This window comes from Haemaphysalis longicornis, unplaced genomic scaffold (assembly GCF_048455015.1).
Source record: "Haemaphysalis longicornis isolate Haplotype H1 unplaced genomic scaffold, Haemaphysalis longicornis Haplotype H1 scaffold_10, whole genome shotgun sequence".
NCBI lineage: Eukaryota > Metazoa > Arthropoda > Arachnida > Ixodida > Ixodidae > Haemaphysalis > Haemaphysalis longicornis.
The window spans coordinates 50,152,145-50,165,219 of record NW_027526204.1 but is presented as its reverse complement, the minus strand read 5'-3'; the positions used below and the strand labels follow the sequence as shown (position 1 = coordinate 50,165,219).

Here is a 13,075-nt window from a genome sequence, read left to right as displayed (position 1 = left end):
TGCTTAGCGAGGGCCTATGTTCTGGCAGTCTTGGTGCCAAAGGGAGCTTAAGAGGGTTCAACGCTGGTCGTCCACTCTCGACATGTCGTAGACACTTGAGTCACGGCCCGGGGTTTAAAATGAAGGTCACCTTCACCCTGAGTAGTCCGAGTGGCGCTGGCTACCACCCCCAAGTGCAGGACACAAAAATACCTTAACATAAATACCCGAGAAAGTGCTGGGGAAACAGCCCCGCCGGTAGTGTAGTGGTTATCGCACCAGACCGGCATTCTGGAGGTCGGGGTTCGGATCCCACCCGGCGGGCTTTTTTCACCACTTTCTTTTCGACTCAAAAAATTTTTCATCTCTTTCTATGACCAACCACAACCTCCTCTTTGCTTTCCGAGGTTTTCTTGACTGCCAAACCCTGTTTTCTGTCTTATTTCACGGAGCCCCTCATTTCCCATTTTCTGATTCGCTACATGCTTAGCGAGGGCCTCTGTTCTGGCGGTCTTGGTGCCAAAGGGAGCTAAAGAGGTTTCAAAGCTGGTCGACCACTCTCGACATGTTGTAGACACTTGAGTCACGGCCCGGGGGTTAAAATGAAGTCACCTTCACCCCGAGTAGTCCCAGTGGCACTGGCTACCACCCCCAAGTGCAGAAAACAAAAATACCTGAACATAAATACCCGAGAAAGTGCTGGGGAAACAGCCCCGCCAGTAGCGTAGTGGTTATCGCACCAGACCGGCATTCTGGAGGTCGTGGGTTCGGATCCCACCCGGCGGGCATTTTTTCACCACTTTCTTTTCGACAAAAAAAATTCATCTCTTTCTATGACTCACCGCAACCTCCCCTTTGCTTTCCGAGGTTTTCTAGAGTGCCAAACCCTATTTTCTGTCTTAATTCAAGGAGCCCCTCATTTCCCATTTTCTGATTTGCTACATGCTTAGCGAGGGCCTCTGTTCTGGCAGTCTTGGTGCCAAAGGAGCTTAAGAGGGTTCAACGCTTGTCGGCCACTCTCGGCATGTCGTAGACACTTCAGTCACGGCCCGGGGGTTAAATTGAAGGTCACCTTCACCCCGAGTCGTCCGAGTGGCGCTGGCTACCACCCCCAAGTGCAGAAAACAAAAATACCTTAACATAAATACCCGAGAAAGTGCTGGGGAAACAGCCCCGCCGGTAGTGTAGTGGTTATCGCACCAGACCGGCATTCTGGAGGTCGGGGTTCGGATCCCACCCGGCGGGCTTTTTTCACCACTTTCTTTTCGACTCAAAAAATTCTTCATCTCTTTCTATGACCAACCACAACCTCCTCTTTGCTTTCCGAGGTTTTCTTGACTGCCAAACCCTATTTTCTGTCTTATTTCACGGAGCCCCTCATTTCCCATTTTCTGATTCGCTACATGCTTAGCGAGGGCCTATGTTCTGGCAGTCTTGGTGCCAAAGGGAGCTTAAGAGGGTTCAACGCTGGTCGTCCACTCTCGACATGTCGTAGACACTTGAGTCACGGCCCGGGGTTTAAAATGAAGGTCACCTTCACCCTGAGTAGTCCGAGTGGCGCTGGCTACCACCCCCAAGTGCAGGACACAAAAATACCTTAACATAAATACCCGAGAAAGTGCTGGGAAAACAGCCCCGCCGGTAGTGTAGTGGTTATCGCACCAGACCGGCATTCTGGAGGTCGGGGTTCGGATCCCACCCGGCGGGCTTTTTTCACCACTTTCTTTTCGACTCAAAAAATTTTTCATCTCTTTCTATGACCAACCACAACCTCCTCTTTGCTTTCCGAGGTTTTCTTGACTGCCAAACCCTGTTTTCTGTCTTATTTCACGGAGCCCCTCATTTCCCATTTTCTGATTCGCTACATGCTTAGCGAGGGCCTCTGTTCTGGCGGTCTTGGTGCCAAAGGGAGCTAAAGAGGTTTCAAAGCTGGTCGACCACTCTCGACATGTTGTAGACACTTGAGTCACGGCCCGGGGGTTAAAATGAAGTCACCTTCACCCCGAGTAGTCCCAGTGGCACTGGCTACCACCCCCAAGTGCAGAAAACAAAAATACCTGAACATAAATACCCGAGAAAGTGCTGGGGAAACAGCCCCGCCAGTAGCGTAGTGGTTATCGCACCAGACCGGCATTCTGGAGGTCGTGGGTTCGGATCCCACCCGGCGGGCATTTTTTCACCACTTTCTTTTCGACAAAAAAAATTCATCTCTTTCTATGACTCACCGCAACCTCCCCTTTGCTTTCCGAGGTTTTCTAGAGTGCCAAACCCTATTTTCTGTCTTAATTCAAGGAGCCCCTCATTTCCCATTTTCTGATTTGCTACATGCTTAGCGAGGGCCTCTGTTCTGGCAGTCTTGGTGCCAAAGGAGCTTCAGAGGGTTCAACGCTGGTCGACCACTCTCGACATGTCGTAGACACTTGAGCCACGGCCCGGGGATTAAAATGAAGGTCACCTTCACCCCGAGTAGTGTGAGTGGCGCTGGGTACCACCAGAAGTGCAGGAAACAAAAATACCTTAACATAAATACCCGAGAAAGTGCTGGGGAAACAGCCCCGCCGGTAGTGTAGTGGTTATCGCACCAGACCGGTATTCTGGAGGTCGTGGGTTCGGATCCCACCCGGCGGGCATTTTTTCACCACTTTCTTTTGGACTAAAAAAATTCTTCATCTCTTTCTATGACCCACCACAACCTCTCCTTTGCTTTCCGAGGTTTTCTCGACTGGCAAACCTTATTTTCTGTCTTATTTCACGGAGCCCCTCATTTCCCATTTTCTGATTCGCTACATGCTTAGCCAGGGCCTCTGTTCTGGCAGTCTTGGTGCCAAAGGAGCTTAAGAGGGTTCAACGCTGGTCGACCACTCTCGACATGTCGTAGACACTTAAGTCACGGCCCGGTGGTTAAAATGAAGGTCACCTTCACCCCGAGTAGTCCGACTGGCGCTGGCTACCACCCCCAAGTGCAGGAAACAAAAATACCTTAACATAAATACCCGAGAAAGTGCTGGGGAAACAGCCCCGCCGGTAGCGTAGTGGTTATCGCACCAGACCGGCATTCTGGGGGTCGTGGGTTCGGATCCCACCCGCCGGAAATTTTTTCACCACTTTCTTTTCGACTCAAAAAATTCTTCATCTCTTTCTATGACCCACCACAACCTCCCCTTTGCTTTCCGAGGTTTTCTTGAGTGCCAATCCCTATTTTCTGTAATATTTCACGGAGCCCCTCATTTCCCGTTTTCTGATTCGCTACATGCTTAGAGAGGGCCTCTGTTCTGGCAGTCTTGGTGCCAAAGGGAGCTTAAGAGGGTTCAACGCTGGACGAGCAATCTCGACATGTCGTAGACACTTGAGTCACGGCCCGGGGTTTAAAATGAAGGTCACCTTCACCCTGAGTAGTCCGAGTGGCGCTGGCTACCACCCCCAAGTGCAGGAAACAAAAATACCTTAACATAAATACCCGAGAAAGTGCTGGGGAAACAGCCCCGCCGGTAGTGTAGTGGTTATCGCACCAGACCGGCATTCTGGAGGTCGGGGTTCGGATCCCACCCGGCGGGCTTTTTTCACCACTTTCTTTTCGACTCAAAAAATTCTTCATCTCTTTCTATGACCAACCACAACCTCCTCTTTGCTTTCCGAGGTTTTCTTGACTGCCAAACCCTATTTTCTGTCTTATTTCACGGAGCCCCTCATTTCCCATTTTCTGATTCGCTACATGCTTAGCGAGGGCCTCTGTTCTGGCGGTCTTGGTGCCAAAGGGAGCTAAAGAGGTTTCAAAGCTGGTCGACCACTCTCGACATGTTGTAGACACTTGAGTCACGGCCCGGGGGTTAAAATGAAGGTCACCTTCACCCCGAGTAGTCCGAGTGGCACTGGCTACCACCCCCAAGTGCAGAAAACAAAAATACCTGAACATAAATACCCGAGAAAGTGCTGGGGAAACAGCCCCGCCGGTAGCGTAGTGGTTATCGCACCAGACCGGCATTCTGGAGGTCGTGGGTTCGGATCCCACCCGGCGGGCATGTTTTCACCACTTTCTTTTCGACAAAAAAAATTCATCTCTTTCTATGACTCACCGCAACCTCCCCTTTGCTTTCCGAGGTTTTCTAGAGTGCCAAACCCTATTTTCTGTCTTAATTCAAGGAGCCCCTCATTTCCCATTTTCTGATTTGCTACATGCTTAGCGAGGGCCTCTGTTCTGGCAGTCTTGGTGCCAAAGGAGCTTCAGAGGGTTCAACGCTGGTCGACCACTCTCGACATGTCGTAGACACTTGAGCCACGGCCCGGGGATTAAAATGAAAGTCACCTTCACCCCGAGTAGTGTGAGTGGCGTTGGGTACCACCAGAAGTGCAGGAAACAAAAATACCTTAACATAAATACCCGAGAAAGTGCTGGGGAAACAGCCCCGCTGGTAGCGTAGTGGCTATCGCACTAGACCGGCATTCTGGAGGTCGTGGGTTCGGATCCCACCCGGCGGGCATTTTTTCACCACTTTCTTTTGGACTAAAAAAATTCTTCATCTCTTTCTATGACCCACCACAACCTCCCCTTTGCTTTCCGAGGTTTTCTCGACTGCCAAACCTTATTTTCTGTCTTATTTCACGGAGCCCCTCATTTCCCATTTTCTGATTCGCTACATGCTTAGCCAGGGCCTCTGTTCTGGAAGTCTTGGTGCCAAAGGAGCTTAAGAGGATTCAACGCTGGTCGACCACTCTCGACATGTCGTAGACTCTTGAGTCACGGCCCGGTGGTTAAAATGAAGGTCACCTTCACCCCGAGTAGTCCGACTGGCGCTGGCTACCACCCCCAAGTGCAGGAAACAAAAATACCTTAACATAAATACCCGAGAAAGTGCTGGGGAAACAGCCCCGCCGGTAGCGTAGTGGTTATCGCACCAGACCGGCATTCTGGGGGTCGTGGGTTCGGATCCCACCCGCCGGGAATTTTTTCACCACTTTCTTTTCGACTCAAAAAATTCTTCATCTCTTTCTATGACCCACCACAACCTCCCCTTTGCTTTCCGAGGTTTTCTTGACTGCCAATCCCTATTTTCTGTATTATTTCACGCAGCCCCTCATTTCCCGTTTTCTGATTCGCTACATGCTTAGAGATGGCCTCTTTTCTGGCAGTCTTGGTGCCAAAGGGAGCTTAAGAGGGTTCAACGCTGGACGAGCAATCTCGACATGTCATAGACACTTGAGTCACGGCCCGGTGGTTAAAATGAAGGTCACCTTCACCCCGAGTAGTCCGAGCGGCGCTGGCTACCACCCCGAAGTGCAGGAAATAAAAATACCCTAACATAAATACCTGAGAAAGTGCTGGGGAAACAGCCCAGGCAGCACAGGACTGTTCGGCCTAAAACAGGCCGGTGTACTTTGGCCGGTGATTTTCTGTCCGGCCGTTTTCCGGCAGCCATGTTCGGCCCATGTCCAAATGTGGGCCTTTTGGCCGTATACGGCCGTACTCCGATGGCTGTCCAACGGCCAGTGTCCGTCGGCCAGTCGACCGGCTTACAGTCATACGGCCAGATTCCAGCCGTAGGGCTCCGGCCATTCCAAAGCCACCCGTGTACGGCCGAAGTACGTCCGCCGGAGGACAGCCGAGATGCGGTCGTCGGACTCCAGCCGGACTACAGCTACCGGAAATACGGCCGTGCTACGGGCATCGGAGTTCAGCCACAGTACGTTAGCTGTACTGAGGCCGGTCACTGCATGTCGCGCAAGCAGATGACTCATTCGCGCAGTGCAGAAGCAGCACAAACCCAGCATTTTGGGTCCAATGCAGCCACATCAAAGTGAGTTCGCGCGCAAGCACCAGCCGTCAAGCTTTCAGCGCAGCTTTGCTTAATTACCAGCCTCAGTTGACAGCAAAATTCATTTATTAAACAGTGCTCACAAATTGTCGGTCCTTTAATTGATATGCCTCTTTTACTGCCGAACACAGAAAATATTCAGTTCTTTGTAGAGCTTGAATAGATGTATTGTCCAGATCCTGATATCCTCTGTGGGGCGGCTTACCTGTAATAAACGGGGAAAGAGGAGGTGGGGGGGGGGGGGCGGCGGAGGGCGCATACTTTAGTGGGTTGAATTTCAGAGAGATAAATTGCGCCGCTTTTAGCCAATTTCTTTTAGGGCAATATTCCGGAACACTTTCATGCTATGACTACATAAACTATTTTTATAACAGTTGCTTGACCAATTTTGATGTATATAAAACCGGCGTGAATGCCTTTACGAAGCGTTTTGGTTCTCAACAAAACACTCAGGAGCATTTAATATAACTCCTTCACAAAAAAGTATGTCCAGTTTTTTGCCCATTTTTCTTGCAAAGACATTTTCTACTCGATCAACTTTTCTGATGATCTTGCGCAGGGCTGATCCTAAGAAGGAGCGAACAGGTACTTTCATTTTCAATCTATTTTAATGTTGTTTTCATGAGTGTACGTCCACACCACTCAATAGTCCCAAAGAACTTAATTTTCTTCTAATGTCATACTACGTTCAAAAAATTCTAGACGCGTCGCGAATGACACCCTGCTTCAGGTGGCTGCAGTTGTATCCCTTTGTGTTCACGCAAGGAAAGGCGTAAAATTAGAGTTACATAATTTGTTTCAAACCAAACCAATAACATAGCAATGGTAGCATGTATACAGGAAACCTTGCATACTGCAACGAATAGGGCAAAAAATATTTTATTGGTCAAGGTTGAATGCGTAGGGTTCTCAACCCGTCGGAGGCAAACTTGCGCCTCTGAAAGTTTATTTATTTATTTATTTATTTATTTATTTATTTATTTATTTATTTATTTATTTATTTATTTATTTATTATTTTTTATTTTTATTATTTATTTATTTATTTATTTATTTATTTATTTATTTATTTATTTGATACCTGCTTTCCTTTATATGCATTACAGAAGGGAGATACATAACATTAAGCATTAAATATGAGACAAAATAACAAAATAATTCTACAAAGCGCGCTGAAAATCGTCAATATAAACAGGTAATGCAATCATACGTCGATGATAATTACACTGCAGCATTGATGTAAAATAAAAGAAATCGCGCAAGGCGTCACCTTTAAAGAAAAGTTAATAATTTGCTTTAAGCTAGCGGTCCCACTTTGAGATATGTAGAATGGCGCTTGGACATACTTCTCCCCTTCTACAACAGTTTTCGCATGATAGATATTACGACAAAAGTTAAACCTGTGGTTTCGTCTGTGATCTTTCACGTCCTGCCATTTCAGTTTACTTTTACTTTCTCTCATGCTAAGTTGAGCGTGCCAATTACCTAATGCGAATTGCACTGACATATTCTATAGGTTTTCGAGCGTATCAACGAGCTCTTTGGTGTAGGGATCCACGAAAACACATGCGTACTCCAAGATTGATCGCACATGAGTGAAATACGGTTGTTCTTTTCAGTTAGATGGAGGTTCACTGAAATTTCGTCTCAGAAAGCCAAAAACATATGCAGCCGTAACTTTTATGGTGTGAACCTGCCTATTTAACCTCTAACCACTCTCTAAATAAACTCCTAGGTATTTATATTCCTCGGCCGTTGTCACAGCAGCATAATTTACGGTATACGTATCCAATTGGAATGAAGGTTTTCTTGTAAAGGTGCCGTTAACACACTGTTTAACATCCAAAAACTTTTCTGAATCAGCACACCAGGATGTTATTAAATGCGAATAAAGCTGCAGGTATACGGAATCACGTTTATTCGCTACAGTCCGGTAAACTACACAGTACTTTTGAACAAAGCTATAGGGCCAATAGTAATAACAATGCAAAAACCGATTCATTCAGTTCATAGGATGAAATGTACTACGCAGAAGGTAATATAAAGCACCATCATTTGCTTTTCTGCAGTCCAAGAATATACAGTGAACCACTTTAAGCTTATCTATTGCAAGAGCCAAATCGTGCGTGAACTCAACAATCTGCGTTGAGCAAGAAAATCCTGACAAAATCCGTGTTTGCTAGGATGCTGGCGATTATGTTTACCCAAATGAGTCATGTCCCAAGAGTAGCTAAGATTACCTTCAAACATCGGAACTAAATTAACAGCTAGGCTTCGTCAGTGACAAGGCTCTGTTGTTATCGCAAATTTAAAATAATTTTTTTTCTAAATAGGCAGTCGTAAAATCCCCTGAAGTAACATAGTGCAGGGCATGAAGTTGATCCTACCAATGCACGAGCGAGTCTCTTCTACGTTTATCACCAACAACATAGTGCAACATTGCTTGTCGCAGTTTAATTGTAAGCTGAATAACTTGCGCTTTTGCTCGCACTTGCCTTTCTTTGGTGGGGAGTCCTTGACATGGTGGCGGTTTAGCTCCTGCGTGGTTGCCGCTTGCTCGACGCCCTTGAAGGCCAGTTATTTTGGTGAACCATCTCCATCTCGGATCGGACATCTCTGGTGGATCGATGTCTCCAATGCTCTCCATTTCTTGAGCGGCCGAATAGCCTCGAGATGATGCGTCGACGAAGCCGGAGGCAGAAGCGTGGTAGCGGCGATGTCTGGCGAGGCTTAGCTCACCCGTCGGTGTGGCACAGACTTCTTGTGGCAATAAATGACATTTCGATGGCCTAAAAGGTTCCCTGCTAATGTCCAGTGAGTCCTTGTACCTTGCCCGTTCACCGAGAACACTCATTACTGTTTGACAAACGATGTTCGTTCATTTAAAACGTAGAAACACGGAGCGGATGAAAAACGCGTCCCCGTCGTTCGGCTCCCTAACGGCTCTTTGTCCCCCCAGGAAAAAACCGGTCGGTCTCCTTCCAAACACGTCTGTGCATGAATTCTCGGCGCCCAGGCGCGAGCCGTTGTTCGGCTGGATGCCGTTTGCCGAAAAAAGGACGTATAACCAGATACCTTACGTAGGCCGGTCTCCTCTTGAACACCGGTTGCCAAATATTCTGTGGCCATTCGCTGGCCGTAATTCGGCCGAAGACAGCTAACCGAATGCAAAACGTATATTCTGGGGCCGTACGTCCGCCGGACGCGCGGTTCACCGGTGAAACAACGAATGCACGGCAGCCGCGCTCCGGCCGGTCTCCTTTCGAACACCAACTGCCGCAAGAATACGCATATTCTGTGGCCGGTCGCTTGCCGTGCTTCGGCCGATTACCGCTTCCCGAAGAAAAAACGGATGCCCTAAGGCCGTACTTCGGCCGTTCTCTTTTTCAACATCGGCAGCCGTAAGAGAACTGAATATCTGGCAGCCGGTTAGCTGCCGTTGTGCGTCCGGACACGGGCGGACGGAAAAATGCCGAAGCGCTGGTTGCCGAATGTTGGCCGTTCAACGCATGATCAGTGGCTGCCAGAACCTGGATGCTGGCCGGACATGCCAGAAAGCGGCCATAGACGGGCCGGTCTTGGGGCACACTTTCTGTGCCGCCTGGGGCTAGCCCCGCCGGTAGCGTAATGGTTATCGTACCAGACCAGCATTCTTGAGATCGTGGTTTCGGATTCCACCCGGCGGGCATTTTTTCACCACTTTCTTTTCGACTAAAAAAATTCTTCATCTCTTTCTATGACCCACTAGAACCTCCCCTTTGCGCTCCAAGGTTTTCATGACTGCCAAACCTTATAACCTTATTTTATATATATATATATATATATATATATATATATATATATATATATATATATATATATATATAGCACTCTCAAAGGCCCCAGAATTATTATAACTAATGAGTCAGATACACAGCAAGAACAATAACAATGAAGGTTTAATCACGTAGTGGCAATGGGACGTGCCTTGATCAGAGTACAGTTACATGATTTTGGGAAGCAAAATCATGTAACTGTATTCTGATGAAGACCTTTTCCAGGGCAAGCCTATTTACTGAAACATTACGAACAATTGTGGTCGCTACCTTGTTCAGTTTTCTTTTGTTACATACACATACAAACATACATACATACATACATACATACATACATACATACATACATACATACATACATACATACATACATACATACATACATGCATACATACATGCATATATGAAATTAGAAGCCTGCCACAACGTGTAATTGGCTCCATGATTGTAGCATTCTGATCTGACAAACCACACACTTGCAAAAAGCTTTCGCAGTAAGCTGTCCATTTGTCCCAACAAATGTCTGGTCTCCAGCGAATGCGTTCCTTCGAACAAACGCTTTCACAATTATGTGGTGTTGAAGCTACGCTGTTTACCCAGCGAAAACGTGCTTCTCTCGCCGTGCTTTTATGAACTAAAATAAAGTTTTTTTTTAATAGATAACCTACTACCCGTACGCATTTTGCTAGCTCTTTTGCTGCGCATATTTTCTTAGATTTTCTGACTGCGCACCACGCGCACAAACGAATGGGGCTTACAGATCCAGTGAAGCGAAATAGGTGGCGCGTCGAAAGCAAGTATACCCATCGCATGTGTGCTGGTTGGATGCTACTTCGACATTACTGACATGACCAGATTTGTACTCTACGAACTAACGAAAAGTACCCACATTTTCCTGCGCAAATTATGTCAGGACTGAGCTTTAAGGGAAGAAACGCCGTCTGCTGTCGACTGACTCAGTCGGAGCATCATCGAGCACCGTCGTATGCCAAGTTGAGCCAAACCGTCACAGTAGACGTCGTACGAAACGTTATAAGAATTCGGCAAGGAGGATACAGGGGGTAAAGGATCACTTTCTAATTCATTTTTTATTACAATTCGCGTAAACCAGCTCAGAGCGGTCCATACTAAGCCTGCAGACTGCAGACTGTATTTGAGCAAGTTGTTTTACGGTATTTGCAAATCACTTCATTTTACTATGAAGGCTTTCGCCTCAATAAATTGCCAGTTTTTTGCATACCTGCTGCTCCCAAGATGCGTGGAATAGTGCATGCTGTTTGCTTTCCGGCCATCAAGAGAGAAAAGTGTAATTACGGATTTCTTGCAGGAAATCAGTAATTTTAGAGGCAAGCTCACAAAAATTTGTACCATGTTCACCGCAGCGTAGCTACACTTCGGATAAGAGGAGCGCTGAAGCGGAGGTCCTCCAAATAAATTTAACCACCCGGGCATAGTTACCATGCGATGAAATCTCCACACAGGGGGTTTTGCACTTTCGCCTCAAAAGAAAAGATGCCACTGAAGCCTACGTTTCACGAGTGTGTTTCGGCTCAGCTTCAAAACACCGTGGTCACAGAGCCACCATGTCGGGCAGCTGAAGAATTCAATCTCGTGTTAGCACAGACTCACTGCAAGTTCGTGCGTGCCGTACTCACAGAGACAACCATGATCATATTATCGGTGAAACAAAAAAATGTGATAACATTCAGAACATCTTTTATTTGGGTAACAGTGTAGACTTTTCCACAGCAGCCAAAATCAACCATACGTAACAGTTCTGCAGTTTTTTTTTCTTCGCGAAGTACCATGTTCTCAAAGCAGCAAAACAACTTTGAGCGAATTCAAGCATTGCGAGCTTTCAACGCTATCTTTCTCCGCTGCGACATTCCTTGTTCTACATAGGTTTACCGTTTATCCAAAAATATAGAGCATCTATTGATGCATAAATTGTAAGGGGTGCAGGGCAGTACTTATTTACTGTATGTTACTTTTACGGGAGTAGCCTTAAGATAGCCTCCCTTTTTATTTTGCAGTTTTCTCAAGCTAGCAAGAATGCGCTTTCTTGCTACATATATTCAATATTGTCATATATTGGCGTATTTTTATATCAACGCATACGACTTCAGAAGTTGTGATTACTGTAAAGACGCAAGAAATTACAAGCATGCCACTAGGTGAGTGCTTGCATGATGTTCCTTTCGAAGTATGGGTAAGAGGTTACTTTGTTTTTCTTTCTAACAAAATTTCGCTTCAGCGAAGAATTTCTCAAGGTGGCATACTTGCATTACGTTTCTATCGTGGTATGAATGAGAGATTACTTTGTTTTTCTTTCTAACGACATTTACCTTCAGGTAAGAATTTCAGTATGTGACATGCTAGCATTACGCTTCTATCGTGGTATGAGTGGCATGAGTCAGAGACTACTTTGTTTTTCTAACGACATTTCGCTCAGCTAAGTGCTCTACTGGGTCGCATTCGTACATTACTTTTGTCTAAAGGAATGATTAAGGGAGCAGCTTGATTTTATTTCGAACGACATTGCGCTTCAGCTAGCAGCATCAACATGCGATGCAGTCATATTTAGCATGCAGTTTCTTGAAAAGATTCCCGCCGTAATTTATTTGCTGAGGTATACTGTTATCTTTAAACTAGCCTTGGAAACCTCCATGACAAGCACAAACGCGCCTCCCTATCATCCGAGAGAACTTGCAAAGCTAGTGACCTATTCCAGCTTTCAAAGCTTTGTATGTTACTTTTATTATGCTCACGATGTAATCATGTGTTTATGCCGTGTTTTCTATATCCTATAATGTGATCACCGACACCAAACGGCTATGCGGGTACGCTGCTAGCCTAAACATGACCTCACGGCTTGCTTGTGGGACTTCCATTCCACAAATTTTTTCCATGATACCCTTAATTAGGCTGTAAAAAGAGTAACGTTTGCATTGTAATACTCCAATTCTTGGACAAGACTGCGCGATTGTGACTTGATGTTGATGAGTGTAAATTGTTTCCTCACTAGGTAAGCTCAACTTTTGTGTTTTGTAAACTTTAAGCTCTTCTTTTTTACACTTTATATCTCAAGTGATATATATTTAGCACAAACTTCCCGTAAACAAGGAAAGCAGCACCAGTATGTCAAAAAAAGTTCTAGATACAGTCAGCCGGCCTTGCGTATGCGCAACGAGTGCTATTTGCACCGTCTTGGAGGCGTAATGCGTGTCGAACTACATTGCTCGGAATAACATATCTTAAAATTGGCTATAGAATAAATCGTGTCCACGTGAATTCAACCATAGAATAGCCGCAACCAACATAGCTTTTTGGTGTCGGTAATTATATTATGGCGTTTTGAAAACCACAAAATGAAAATCTGATAAATACTGTATACCTAATAACAGAAATACACGAAGCAGCAATATGCTCGAACATTTCACTAGCTGTGAAGGTCATAAAAAAATTCCAGGCGA

At 46.0% G+C, this 13,075-nt stretch overlaps 6 non-coding genes across 6 annotated transcripts; all 6 read left to right on the top strand.

Annotated features, from left to right (window-relative positions):
* The first annotated feature begins 692 nt into the window (after window positions 1–692).
* On the top strand, window positions 693–765 carry Trnaa-ggc (transfer RNA alanine (anticodon GGC)). Its single transcript has one exon. It is a non-coding gene; the product is annotated as a tRNA-Ala (tRNA).
* A 1,310-nt stretch (window positions 766–2,075) lies between these two features.
* Window positions 2,076–2,148, top strand: Trnaa-ggc (transfer RNA alanine (anticodon GGC)). Its single transcript has one exon. It is a non-coding gene; the product is annotated as a tRNA-Ala (tRNA).
* An 849-nt stretch (window positions 2,149–2,997) lies between these two features.
* Window positions 2,998–3,070, top strand: Trnaa-ggc (transfer RNA alanine (anticodon GGC)). The gene has a single exon. It is a non-coding gene; the product is annotated as a tRNA-Ala (tRNA).
* Window positions 3,071–3,923: 853 nt separating this feature from the next.
* Trnaa-ggc (transfer RNA alanine (anticodon GGC)) lies at window positions 3,924–3,996 on the top strand. The gene has a single exon. It is a non-coding gene; the product is annotated as a tRNA-Ala (tRNA).
* A 386-nt stretch (window positions 3,997–4,382) lies between these two features.
* On the top strand, window positions 4,383–4,455 carry Trnaa-ggc (transfer RNA alanine (anticodon GGC)). The gene has a single exon. It is a non-coding gene; the product is annotated as a tRNA-Ala (tRNA).
* A 390-nt stretch (window positions 4,456–4,845) lies between these two features.
* Trnaa-ggc (transfer RNA alanine (anticodon GGC)) lies at window positions 4,846–4,918 on the top strand. Its single transcript has one exon. It is a non-coding gene; the product is annotated as a tRNA-Ala (tRNA).
* The last annotated feature ends 8,157 nt before the right edge of the window (window positions 4,919–13,075 follow it).